General features: G+C 37.0%; 1 protein-coding gene across 9 annotated transcripts in view; it reads right to left on the reverse strand.

Moving 5' to 3' along the window:
* LOC127422825 (thyroid hormone receptor alpha) overlaps positions 1 to 14,036 on the reverse strand; it is a 217,262-nt gene that overhangs the window by 148,194 nt on the left and 55,032 nt on the right. For 2 of the 9 annotated variants that reach the window (XM_051666613.1, XM_051666612.1), the window contains exon 1: positions 7,925 to 11,793. The exons of the other annotated variants lie outside the window; for them this stretch is intronic. The gene's annotated coding sequence lies outside the window, so the exon portion shown is untranslated. Of the gene's footprint in view, positions 1 to 7,924; positions 11,794 to 14,036 lie in introns of those variants that run through there. 9 annotated transcript variants of the gene reach the window in all.

Below are 14,036 nucleotides of genomic sequence, written 5' to 3' on the forward strand. Positions count from 1 at the left end.
GGCACAAATCTTGAATAACTGGATGTGACTAAATTGTCTTAGCTTGTTTAAGATGGTTTCCCAAGCTAGCCATGCTGGTCTTCAGTTAGTCTAGCTGGTCTCCAAGCCTGGCAAAGCTGATGTTCAACTGGTTTTGCTGGTTTAAAAAGAGTTTTGGGCACTTGTTTGCTGGACGACTGGTTGGCCGACCAGCTTAAACAGCTAAACACCAGCTTGGCCAGACAGGGAGACCAGCTAAACCAAGTTAAGACCAGCTTGACCAGGCCAGGAGGCCAGCTAGTCTAGCTGAAGACCAGCTTGGCCAGGTGTTCAGCTGTTAAGCTGGTTGGCCTTTCTATAATTAATGAACCAGACCAGCATTGCTAGGTTGAGAGACCAGTTAAGACCAGAAAACCAGGTTAGGTTGCTTTAAGATTTTTTGTTTGTTTTGTTTTTTGTCATTAGGGTATTGGAGCCAAACTGCTGACAATATCCTTGATAGCTGGTAGCGTCTAACAACTTCTTGTCTTCAAAAATGATTTGCTACTATCCTGCAACGTGGCTAGGAAATTGTCAGTTGGACTTATATGAAACCAGATGGCACCATACATACTAGTGGTCAACTGATATGGGGTTTTTAATGCCCGATGCTGATATCCAGAGAGCAGGGTGGCCGATAGGCTGATACAATGCCGATCTATCGCACAATTTAATATAGTAAATAACAAACATAAAATTGCTAAAAATATATATATAAACTCTTATTTAGCATTATATTTACTCAATTTCACACAAAACTAAAAAATTATATTGTATTTTAAATGGTAGATAGCAGTTTCTTCAGAATTCTGTTTAGTCATCAAATTTTAGTAATTTATTTGCACATGAAGAAATCGTTAATATATCAGGCAAAAGGAAATAACAGTACACGTGAAGAAAACGCTGGATTTTCGTGAGGTTCGTGAATTACATCTGTTAAAAAGGGGGAAATCTACATATTGCAAACGGTATATAATCCAAGTTTTATTGATATTTGCCTTTTATCATTAGAAAAGAAAGTTAAAGGTGACAGGGAAGTGTTGTGGAGAGACTTAGAATACGTGCTTCAGAGGAAGATATATGAGCTAACAACAGGATGCTGGATCTGCTGAAGTTATGTGAGGCTGGGTTATTACATCTGTTTAAACGAGATATGTGCATATTTGCAGATGGTATATGATATTAGTTTTATTGATATTTGCCTTTTTATCATTAGACAAGACAGTTAAATGTTACAGAGAACTGTTGTGGAGAGAGAGGGATAATGAAACAGGTGAGCACATTAAAATTATGAGCTCAAACGCGTCTGCCACGGCTCTGATATGCGGACCTTTTAAATGACACTGTGTTGCACATGATCTATTATTGTAGTAACACAATGGCACGTAACAACAAAACAAACTGTGACTGGTCGTTTACATGTCTCAGTCGCTTCACATGCAAGCAGGCTTCTCGGCACCCTCAAGAAACAAATCGGCCAAACGGGAAAATTTATCGGCCGATGCCGATCATTAAACAAGTCCGAATATCGGCCGATTTATTGGCTTCTGCGATGTATCGGTCGACCACTAATACATTCTCCCACTCCTTAGTTACAAAGTTCTCACCCAGCCCTCCAAGAGAGCATTCAATTTTATACACAGATAGAAATATTACAAAGTGAGCAGAGAGAAAAGTTAATGACTAAAGACAGAGAGAAAAAGCACAAATGTATTCCCGTCACAACCTATTCCTTTCAAAACATACAATCCAAACCCCTCAAAACCCACCAAAGACACACATATAGTCATGACACCCAACTGGCTAAAACTGCAATCCACCAAAGGCTTTATTTTAATACTTTGTTACCTCCTTGACGATGCATACACCATCATCTGACAGTCCTGGCAGGCTCCTTGCACCTCCACAAATGTGTCTATAAAAGTGTGTGTGACAGTACATCACACTATGTATTTGTCTGTGTGCTTGCTCTCTGCTGCTCCATGTGACAGCTCAGTCACATGCAGTACACTGACACTCAGTGTAGAGCCAGAGAGAAGTGTGAAAGAAAGTGAGAGAGTAAGTGACAGAGAAACAGAGACACAAAAATGTGGGAAGTTTGAGCTGGTTTGTATGATATAAAAACAAAATATTTTAGAAAAAAGGATAAAAAGGGAAACGGAGAGAGGCCGGTAATCTAAAAGGATCATCCCCACTACACTTTGCAATTCCTTCACTTCAATTCAAAGCTGAAGTCTGGTGAACTCTGACTTCCGAGAATTCAGATTAAGAAAGAATATTTGACCAATAGCGGATCTAAACATCCCAGATTGACCTCTTGTCTCAATACAAAGAATACAAATTTTAAAGCTGAAGTGTGTAATTTTTTCGATGTTAAAATATCTTCTGTCCAAGCTTAATATGCAGAGACAACTATAAGCCATTCATAGGTTGATTTCCTCCAAAACAAAACAAAAGAGTGTAAACACTGTGCCTACATAGTGCTATAAAAATTGCTCTGTTTATTTGAGTGGCCCATCCAGGATGACACAACAACACTGACTCAACCAATGGCATGAGTCTGGCTGAACAGACTAAGTGTCTATTCGATCAACAGCAGATTAAAAAAAAAATTTTTTTTTTTTTTTTTTTTTTATTTCATTGCAATTGGTACAGAAATGACACACTTCAGCTTTTAAAGTTAAATGGTTTGCAGTGTTGCTGGAAAGCAGTGCCCGACCGATATATCGGTATCGGCGTATATTTTACCAATATGCGCAGATATGAAAACTTTTTTTCAGAACATATAATGCAGAAAACAATGCTTTAGAATTGGTGTCATTACGTAGTTTGTCCAGTAAAGCGCACTCCGACTCCATTGTTTACAGAGCTGACTCTGAACTGACAGTGGCCCTGCAGACAGGGTGGAGTTAAGCGGTGTGGAGTTGAGCGGTGTCTTCGCGGTAAGTTGCTAACTAGTTTGTGAAATACATACTGGAATGTTAATAAACAATGACCCCATCATTTTCCCTTTTCAATATAACTAATATAACATTAACCCTGTCCCTGACAACCATGTCACTCATGTCTGTTTGCTGTTAGCCAGCTATAGTTTGTCAGTGCAGTAAGTAATGTAACATATTGAAAGGTAAGCATCAGAGTATCTTTTTACAGCTCCTCAGACAATGGTGCAGTGGTGGATTGTGTCTGTTGAGTGTTGATTTCACGCTACGCTGATACCTATTTGGTGAGACGCAATGCTGGTCCATCTTTTACTCTCTGTGACAACGAGCTTATAGCTAACTAGCTAACCACGTAGCTACTTTCATTGCTTGTCAGCTGAGTGGAAGCTAATGTGTAAACATGTATTCACCAAACTGTTTTGTTCAGGATTCACAGTTTGGTACCCCCTTCAACCGAACAATTCCAGTCATTGCATTTATAAAATTTAATATTTAGAAGTCTGGTTTTCCACCGTTGAAAGTTTCCCCTGAACTTGTATAGCAGAATACGGTGCAACACCACTGCCGCTGTTTTTCTCTTGTCTCGGCAGGTGTAAATGCTTCTTGTTTTACAACCTGCCAATAACTGACTGGCAGTATTAGAATAGTCAGCATTTGACTGATACTAAACAGTAATACTGATGTTTATTTAGCTATTTATTTTATTTTTATTTATTCTTTATTTTAATGATCAGCATTTGACTGATACTAAACATACAGTACTGATGTTTATTTAGCTATTTATTGTATTTTTATTTATTCTTTATTTAAATGATCAGCAACTGACTGATACTGAACATACAGTACTGATGTTTATTAAGCTATTTATTGTATTTTTATTTATTCTTTATTTTCTCAGTGTTCATTTCTAGAATTTGTTGACAATGTAGAATAATAATGTCAAATATTCTTTGATAAAAATATTTGTTTAAGAAAGCAGCCTTCTGAGTACCTTTGCATAGACATATCGATGCAAAATCAGTGAACAGTCCACATAGAAAAGGTCTGTTTTCATTCCAGATAAAAAATTAACTATATCGGCCACCATATCGTAATCTGTGAATTTCCCCCCTCTAAAATCGGTATTGGTATCGGTCTCAAAAATCCCACATCGGTCGGGCTCTACTGGAAAGTGGAGTATATAGTATATCATACTTGTGAATGTATTAACATTCGCTTTGTGTTATTCATTATCTATTAAAAACAGAAGTCCTACAGCGTGACATCATATCCTGTTGACGATATTCGCTGTAGAGTCCGAGTTACAGTACTTTTGCATGCTCATATCTAGTGTGACTGCACCTTAACTCTGTTCTCACCTCAATAACATTCGCTGACAATAGTTCAGAGGATTTTCCAGCCTGGGGCAGGTCTCTCTTAACCTATAGAAAGAAACGCTGTCTTCTCTTTGTGTGTTCTATAAAAGTTTTAGTTCCAGAAACGGCTGATTTGCAACATGATTTATGTCCCCATGAAGCAGGCATGGTATAATAATATGTATCCTTCCCTCAGAACGGGACAGGGAAAGAGAAAGTAAAAAAAGGGGGGAGCTGTTTGCTGCCCCAGTAACACAGAGTGGCAGCTTGTGGGCCATGACACTCCAGTGAGGAGTCTTTGTCCTGAGTGGAATCCACACCAATGAATATAGGAGAGGAAAACAGTGAGGGTCTTTATTGAACAAGAAGTTCTTTGTTTTTAAGCAAGAGGTTAAAGCCACTTCACTGAGATGTGCGATGGAAAAAAACAAGGAGAGGTTAAAAAAAAGATGGTGAGAGAGCAACGAAAAGCTAACACATGAGCACAGTTATGAGGGTCATAAGACGGTAAAAGTGTTGCTTTACAGGTCCCCTGAGCCAATAACTCGCTGGAGCTCTCTGAATTCACCATATATGACAGGTGAGCTGAGCAAGCCCTAAACTTTGAGCATGCTGTACTCCACAGTGGCTGACCATTTAACATCCATCCAGGTCTTGGCTTGTCTGTTTGTTGGTTTAAGAGGGATTCTGGGCAACCTTTAGTAGGGTTGGGAAATGAGAACCACTTCTTATTCAAAACCAATGGCTGGGGGTTTTGATCAATTAAAAAAATAATACCACAACCAAATTATTTCCATGACTTTCAGTTCCATTAACGGTTCTCGAATGTTCATTCTTTGTGGAACAATGTACTAAAATACTCTGACAGTGTTTCCTGCACTACCATTCAGCAGCACTGCAACACCGCTACTTAATCAGCAGCACAGAACATATAGCACAACCAGTATAACACAATACAAATTACTCTTATGAGCTGGGCCAGATTCACAACATAACTTAGGATAAATTATAAGAATTTTGTAAGGATGTTCCTAAGTGCAATTCATGAAAAATTCTTAAGAAATTACTAACAAGTAAACGTATTCTGCAAGAATGTTTTGATAAAATATTAAATTAACTCATCACTTGGTTCAGAAAATCTGATAAGAATTTTCTTAAGAATCATTAATGAAACTGTTAAGGAACCCGAATCGTTAAGAGCAATTGGAATTGTTAATCCTTAAGATTCCCATTCCTACCTTTCAGTTGGTCAACCTGGGAGACCAGCAGGCCAAGTTTTACATGATCTGCGAGCTTCTCAAGGTAATGACACTGGAAAGTATCAGTGGGAATTACCTGACCTGTCCTCGGATGAACCAGACCAGCTGCCATCTTGAGAAATAGATACCTCCTATAGAATGATGGCAGAATCTCAGACACTAAATGTCACATACAAAAGCCAGATTGTCTGGCAATAAAGCTAGAGGCAAGAGGTACGGTAAAAGGCTTTCAACCTAGTCCTGTTATCGAACCACAGACAAACAAGGACTCATGAAACCTGACAGGAGAGTAGCTAAAAGACTGAGAGATTCCTTCAGTGTGAACATGCATGGACATGATCTGAATTGTTCCTAATTAATATAGTCATTAAATACTGTGACATTTGGGCCGAGTTAAAAATACACAAAAAACATTCATCGGCTCTGCCTGAGACAGTACTGGCCGAATTGTCTCAGAGATCCTAACCGCCTTGATTATAGAGCAGAAGAACAATAATCCCTGCCCATCTCTGAAGTTAACACTCTTACTCCCACGCTGAAGAACCACAACAACTGTGGAGAGGGTTGGCACCAGATTAAAGAACCTGTCAACACTTCTAAGTCAAATTTCCTCAACAAAAGAGATTGCCAGATCCTCAAATGTTGCCATCAGATGAAGCAACAGGAAAAGCGGCTCCAGAGAAAGCAGTGATAGGTCACGATTGAAAGTACTCCCAAACAGAATTATTGAGCATGTGTGTTGCAAAGCAGAATGACATAGATGCGTTGGTAGGATGAAAAGGATTGACCACCTCTCTTTTCAGCCATTTAGAAATTAGATTCCTCCAAACAAAGTGTAAGAGGCCAGATCAGTCATATACAGACTGGATATTTGAGCCAGGACAGATTTCATAGCACTTGCCATGATAATGCCTTAATACATGCAAGCAAACCAAAAATGCTGAGATTGTGATCTGGTGAAGCTCAAATTAGTGCAGTTTAAAACCATTTTGAAATGTTTAACCAGTTAGGTCTCTTGATTTAGGTCAAATGATCTAAAGTAGGAAAAGAAGAAGCACTAAAACGTCAGATAGGAAAATGTGATTTGTGCATAAAATAATACCTACTTGTTTAACAAGGCTCATTTAAGGTTATTAAAGATTAAAATCAAACATAAATCATAATGGCTAGTTTATTTTTTTCAATGCATCTCAATGCCAATGTAGCAATGTCTTATTCTTTAGACATGAAATGTCCCTTTATTTCTATTATAAGCAAATACAACATAAACAGCTGTTCAGAAAAGTGATCCACCATGTCATATAATGACTCCTAATTAGAGGCTGACAGATAGTGGATTTTGCAGATACTGATAACTAAGGTGGTGAAAAAGGCCGACAGTTTTTAAATTTGATTTAATGAATGTAAAAAACTATGACGGGCATAGACATAGAGGCTACAAGAGTCCAAAATCAATAAAATCCCAGATTCCATTTATTATTTAACCAAAATCCCAACAATAAACAGAAAAAAAAAAATATAGGACATAATGTGGGACTTTTAACTGTAAACAAGGCCGAAACACACAAGGGGCTCTCATTTTGAAATGACACAGACTTGGCTTCATTACAATGCTCTATACACTGTATGTAAGTATTAACCAAATGAAGCTTTTTATAGCCAATATATTCAACAGATGAAGAGTTCTGCATATACATTTCACCAGATGAGGTAGGTTTAATTAGGAATAAGGTTTATTATTATTCACGGGATATGAAGTTGGAGACACAATGTATGTGCTGCTGGGTCACGTTTTCATATACACACATTTTATTTTGCATGCCCTCGCTTCAATTTAGATTACTTGATTATCTAATTAAAATAGTGCCAGCCACAGAGGAACACGAAAAAGAAAAAAAAACAATCAGCAACTATCGCTGTAGATTTTTACTGATAACCGATAGTTCCATAAAGCAACTATCGGCACCGATTAATTGTAAAACCGATATACTGGTCTAACTCTACTCCTAATGTTGATCAAGTACCAATTGTTTACAGTGGTAGACCAAGATGTGCCCATTTTGACTTCAGCTGTCTTGACAGCTTGGAGGATCCTGAAAAAGCAGGGCCAGATGTTCTATGCTGAAGCAAAAAGTTTGCCTACACAATAAAAACTGAGGCCCTTTTGAATTGCAAAGTCAAGATTATGCCTAAAGCTAGTAGCCCAGTTAGAATTAGAGAAGGCTTTTTGTGTAATTTGAGGCATTATCAATCGTAATTCCTGCCATGTGATGTATTTTGAGATCCCACTCCTCTCCCAACGTCTCATTAAAGGCCTCCCTCAGGCTCTCTACTGTGTGGTTACTATTACCGTAAGTTATGCATCACCCAGGCACCATGGCTGAGTCTGCCGATTCCTTGTTTTAACAGATTAGTTGCAGCTTCATAGGACTGCATTGTTATGTAGGTCCAGAACTCTGTTGTATAGGTGTCATCTCCAGTTCCTTCAAGTTCTGCTTCTATTGTCTCTCTAGTTACTGTGAAAAATGTTCTGCTAGGCAGCTCATATTGCTAGTGGCTGAGCGTCTTTAGCAGCTGCTTAAATCTGAATCTTTCCACTGCTCTGTTTATAACAGCTGCTTCTTTGGATGTTGCATCATACTTCTTGGCACTATCAATGAGGCTGTGAACGGTGGTTTGCACTTGCTGGTAACGGGTGTAGCTATCTGGCTATGGGCACCAATTAGAGCAGCATGGTTCTAAAAAAAGGTAAAAAATTGGAATTAATTCTTCACTGTAGTATTTAATCAAATATTAGCTACTTTATCTTTAATACAGAATAAAACAGAACCACTAATATTTCATTTTCTACATAGATGCATAGCTTGATGAAAACAAAGGTGTGAGTGTTGTTTATCACATCATGTATAGATTTGCCAATGCCACCATCATGCATCTTTGATTAATAAAAAAAAGTGTAACGTCTGGTTTTTAAGGAAAAAAAAAATAGTACAGCAACAGTAAACAGTAACCCTTTAATGGGGAAAGTAAAGCATTTACTGAAGGTGAAATTAAGTTAAATTAAGTACACAAACTTTGTGTACTCTGTAAAAGCAGTGGACTGTGACCAAAGGTGTTTAATGAGGTTGCTTGTGTTTTCCTCTTGGCCTGTACTCTCTGCAAGCATTCATGACAGATTCCATCAACGATAAGCTTCCCGGTTTCATAAGGCCGAAGCCAAAAATAATTCCAAGTCTCATCATCACGTGAATTTTTTTTTTTTTTTTTTTTTTTTATTTATTTTTTTTTTTGTGCTTTTCACTCTCCAAAGTTTTATTTAATTCCATTGACACGCAACCACCATTGAACTCATTGTGTGTGTTTGAAGCATGGAAAACCTACACATTAGAAATAGCACCATATAATAAAGCATACTAAATTTTACAAAATAAAATAAAATTGCTACATATACATGACATTAGTTACAGTATTTGTGTTGACGATACTACTGTTTAAAAAATGCTGTGGATGCTGTGGCACCAGTGGCATTTTGAGGTTAGGGTACCACAGTAGCACCATAGCAGAGGTGTGCATGCAACAATAAGCAGTATGACACATATACTCACCAACTGTAGAAATGTGTCAACCATTTCTGCTACATACAGTCAAAAGATTCCATTATACAGTTTATAACATGGTAGATAATTCACGCAGCTATCTGTGGGCAGGACTGCTTTATCTTATTTACACCTGAGTGCAAGAAACATAAAGGAATGCAAGAATACAAAGTGTACGTTTTTGTTGTTTACAATTGTCAAGCAACATCTTCAAATTCTTCAAAAAATAGCCATTACCTCATTGTTATTTATTAGGCCGTATAAATAATTTTTTGTTGAATTTCAAGCTCTCGATTCGATTCTATTCCAATTTCGATTTGATATAGATTTATATGGGTATATTTCAGAATGTCCCTTTTACTTACATATGAAAGAAATGATCTCTCAGCTAATGCTGTTAATTATTCAGGGGACCTTCTAACTAGGTAAATTTTGCTAATTATATTTTATTCGTTTTTCATTTTGGTCACATTTTGGTTTTTAAAAATTAACAAATCCATGTATGCAATCAATACATTTAATATTTTATTTCATATATTATTTCTGTAACATGTTTATTGTTTAATTGCATAGTTTGTACTATTTACAAGTAATTGCATTCATTTGTTGAACGTGCTAAAAACCGGTACTGGCACATTTTTGTAAAGAGCATCTGTAGAAGAGAGAGACTGTTATCGAGAGACCCAAATGGCTTTATCTCATCTGTGCCATGCAAGATTAGAAGTTAAAAAAAATTATTTATTTTTTTAATTGATCAACAATTGACTTTAAAGAACAGAAAGGGTATTAAAGAGACTTAATTTCATTGACAAACAGGTCACGTGGATCTCGTCTTTGGACAGGCATTACACGGAACAACTTTTAGTCTCAACACGCAGTCTTCCACCACTATACTACACAATTACTGGTGAGTGAAATGTAAACATTTACCAGCCAGTTGCCAAATATATACATTTTAGTCAACAATAAAGAGGTACATAATAATACCTGACACTAATCCTTCTCCAAAAGGAAAATATTTTTCCTAATGCCATTTAAAAGTCTCAAATTAAAGCTTGCAGTGGCATGGTAGGACGGACTATCAAATGACCTACATCCAACCTAGCAAGCATAAAAAAGCATGCTGGTAGGTAAAAAGTAGCTGTGACCAATTTATGGTGATATTAATTCATCACATCTAAGCAAATCTATCTGAAGTGCATTTGTGCTGGAAAGGGAGACTGATGCAATGCTTCACAGGGCCAGGTCAAAAATAAAAACAGCACCGTTTGAAATAATAGAGATTTATGATAAACTGCATAAATGCTAAATACGTGTCTTCAAATATACATTGGGTCACTAAGCATATAGCAATGACCGATTATTTCACAACATTCTGCTTGATGCGATCAGATCAGTATCACACAGTACACAAACATACTATCATCAGAATAAAAGCTTAAAGGAACTGTTAACCCAAAAGTGAAAATTGTCTTCATTTATTCACCCTTGTGTAATTCCAAACCCTAATGAGTTTCTTCCTTGCAGCACAAAAAAATATGTTAGGCCAGCATTTACTTGTTTTATTGTATAAAAACAAAGACGCAATGAAAGTGATTGATCTAATGATCTAAATTGAGTTTTTAAAAGCAACCTGTGTGTGCGCAGCTCCAAGACAGCAAAAATACTGTACATCTGTGTTGTACTTGTTTTTTTCTTTCATTCTTTCATATTACTTTCTTATACAGTTTATTTACTCATTTCTTTATTTTAATTTATATACTCATTTTTACTTATTACTTTTCTTTTTATACTGTATTGCTATGTCTTGCTCTTGCTATGTATTATTAGTCACTTTCAAACATACAACTTTTTCCAGAAAATTAACTGCAATTTTCAGTTTAGAGGTCATGACTGAACACCACCTGTTTGAAAATAGTGGTAAATTTAGCACTGTCTTTTTCCCTGAATGAGAAGTTGTAACATTATCTGAAGAGTTGTAAGATTAAAGGTTGAACACATACAAGGTCAGGCCGCGCTGATATAAAATGGAGATGATTCAGTTATTCTGGAGTCAAAAAAATGTCATCAAATTTGACAGAAAGGGAAATTCCATTTAGTCTGAGGATATAAAAAAATATTTGGAATTTTAGAGCTGACAGTCTCAGAAATCTCATAGTGTATGATGCTCCAACGACATCATAGTCAAACGGTGAGCAGCCAATGGAAATCGACCACGTGCAGGCGCAGCCACAACACTGAACCATGCAGAAATGGATATGGCGAACAAGTGCTCAAAGTGGAGAAAACATTTAACACCACTCAACTTATATCGCAGTCTCAAACTTTCCATCCAAAACCACACCCAAAAAACCGCAGCCGTTTATTTTTATTTTTTGAGACTCGGAACAGAGAAGCAGCAACATCAGCGGCACCACTCCCAAATATCTATGTTTGTTTCTATCTCTCATGCGTCTCTTAGAAAGCAGGCGTTTGTTTCCATGTGAGTTTGTGATCAGATCGACTTGACAGTCAGAGTGATCCTCAGTCGTTTTGTTGTGTCTTTAGCCATTTACATAGTCGGCAAGGGTGTGATTTCTAGTATTTTTGGATTCTGTTCATATTTTAGAAATGTTGTAGTCTATTTCAGCATAAAAGCACTTCTCTTCATCCGAGCGGATGAAGAAATTTGTCGACCAGTAAAATAACGAACTACATCTCAGAGTTTAATTACATTTTGGTGCTGATGGTCTGAATGGTAGGAAAAGTGAAAAAGGATGGAAACTTTACTGCAATTTTCCAGGTTGCATGTGAGAAAGTGGCTATAATTTCCATTTAATTTTATGTTTTGTGCTGTTTTGTCTACACAAATTAGAGCTAAAGTGTTGTCTCCATTTCAAGGTCTTCAACATCACAGGACAATGTTGCGAAGCAGTAATTGTCTTTGCTTGGTATAATAACACTTGTTGAACTTGTTTTGGTCAAGTGAGCATTGAGACAGACCCAATTAACATTATTCAATAAACTATGCTCATTTTTACCATTACTTTGTCTCCAGACTTCTCTATTTTCTCTATATTCTCCCTGCATTAATATAACAGGTTGTTGATGTTGACTGGGTTTTAGATATCAGATAGAACTCTGATATTTGGATAACTTCTTATGGAAAGAGAGGTCTAGTGGGAGACTGGAAATAATTTTTCTGGCATTGTCGGTCAGGATGTTTGATTTAACATTCATTTGGCAGGATGGATGATCTAACATTTCTGCCGTAGTCGGCAGGATATGGAATGATCTAACATTGGCATTGTCGGTCTAGAGGTCAAGTGGGAGACTGGGTCTAAGTAAAGTGAATAGTGACTAACGCTGTCAGTGCATATCATTCTGCCTTTTGAAGAATGTATTCCATGGTCTCTTCTATTAAAATTCTTTGAATGGGGATGGAAGCTTTCAAGCTTCCAAAAGGATGGAAAAACCATAAAAGTGGTCCAAACGACTCTTATTAAGGGTGTAACGTTCCATCAATTTGGATCAATGCATTGATCAAATCACCAACGATACGATGTCATTGATTCAACGCGTAAACATCGATGTATTTTTTTTTTTTTAAGATGCACCTTTATTTTGAAATTCTCTTGCCAGCCACATCCGTATGCATTTCCGTCAGGCGATGCAGAAACCTTATGATATTCATCTTGCTTTATAAGTGCTAAATATGCATCTCATGTGGGACAAGGATGTGTGCGGAGTGATTGAAGCCTGAAGTTGCGCTGTGCTCTATCCGTGCTTGCCAATCAACAGGGCTGCGAGCTCCGGTTACAGGATAACACAGAGCGGCTCACATGAGCAATTGAATGGAGCTTCCCTCGATATTGTGGGGCCTACAACACATTTGATTTCTACTTGAGAATTTTCTATTTTAAAGCGCTATGGAGCAATTCAACCAATTCAAACGGCTAAACAGCCACGATATTCTGAACAGCACTGATGAGGGAAAGAGAAAACACCTGCCCTGCACCAACATCAATTATGATACTTTTTACATCTACACATCAACACCCTTACAAATATTTATCACAATAAAATGTAACAGAATTTTTCAATACAACTGTGGAAGTTGTAGCCAAGAAAAAACCACAGATAGCACATAGTCTCTTGTTGTGGTTATGTAAGTATTTTGGATTGAAAGACGTGCTTGACTGTTGTAGAGATGACAAATTGTCACTGTAGTGTTTACCTAAGGCAATAAGCTGTCATCAAACGATTTATTTATTTTATTATTTATTTTCTGTATATTTTTTTCAACAACTGAAGTATCTTTTTTTGCTGTGGATGTCCCAATGTGCATACTGGATTTTCACTTTTTAGAGAGCTCAATAAAATATTAAAATTATATTTTGGTTGCATTTGTGAGATAATAAATGTAACTGATTATGTAAAATATAGCACATAATATAGTAATAACGATCGCAGACCCCTGAATCAAATCGAATCGCATCTCGGCAGACTTTGAAGTATCAGCAAACATCAAATCGCTGGCTAAGAGAATCTATATAAGCATGTATCATGATGAAACTTGTGATTTACACCCTTCACTCTTATGTTATTATACTCTAATAATTGTATCATGCAGTGAGCTGTCAGAAAACTTGGAATATGGAAAACTATGGAAAAGAGCAGTGAATACCGTTCACAATTTCTCCTTTATAGTTGAACTGAAGAAAGTCTTACAGGTTTTAACCGACATGGGGTTGAGTAAACAATCACAGAATCGTAATCTTTGGGTGAGGTGTCCCTTTAATATCTATCTGTATAATACTGTTCCATATTCCAAAGCAACAATTTATCAAGAGCATTACAACAAAGATTCATCTGGTACATTCCTGA

This window comes from Myxocyprinus asiaticus, chromosome 32 (assembly GCF_019703515.2).
Source record: "Myxocyprinus asiaticus isolate MX2 ecotype Aquarium Trade chromosome 32, UBuf_Myxa_2, whole genome shotgun sequence".
Taxonomy (NCBI): Eukaryota; Metazoa; Chordata; class Actinopteri; order Cypriniformes; family Catostomidae; genus Myxocyprinus; species Myxocyprinus asiaticus.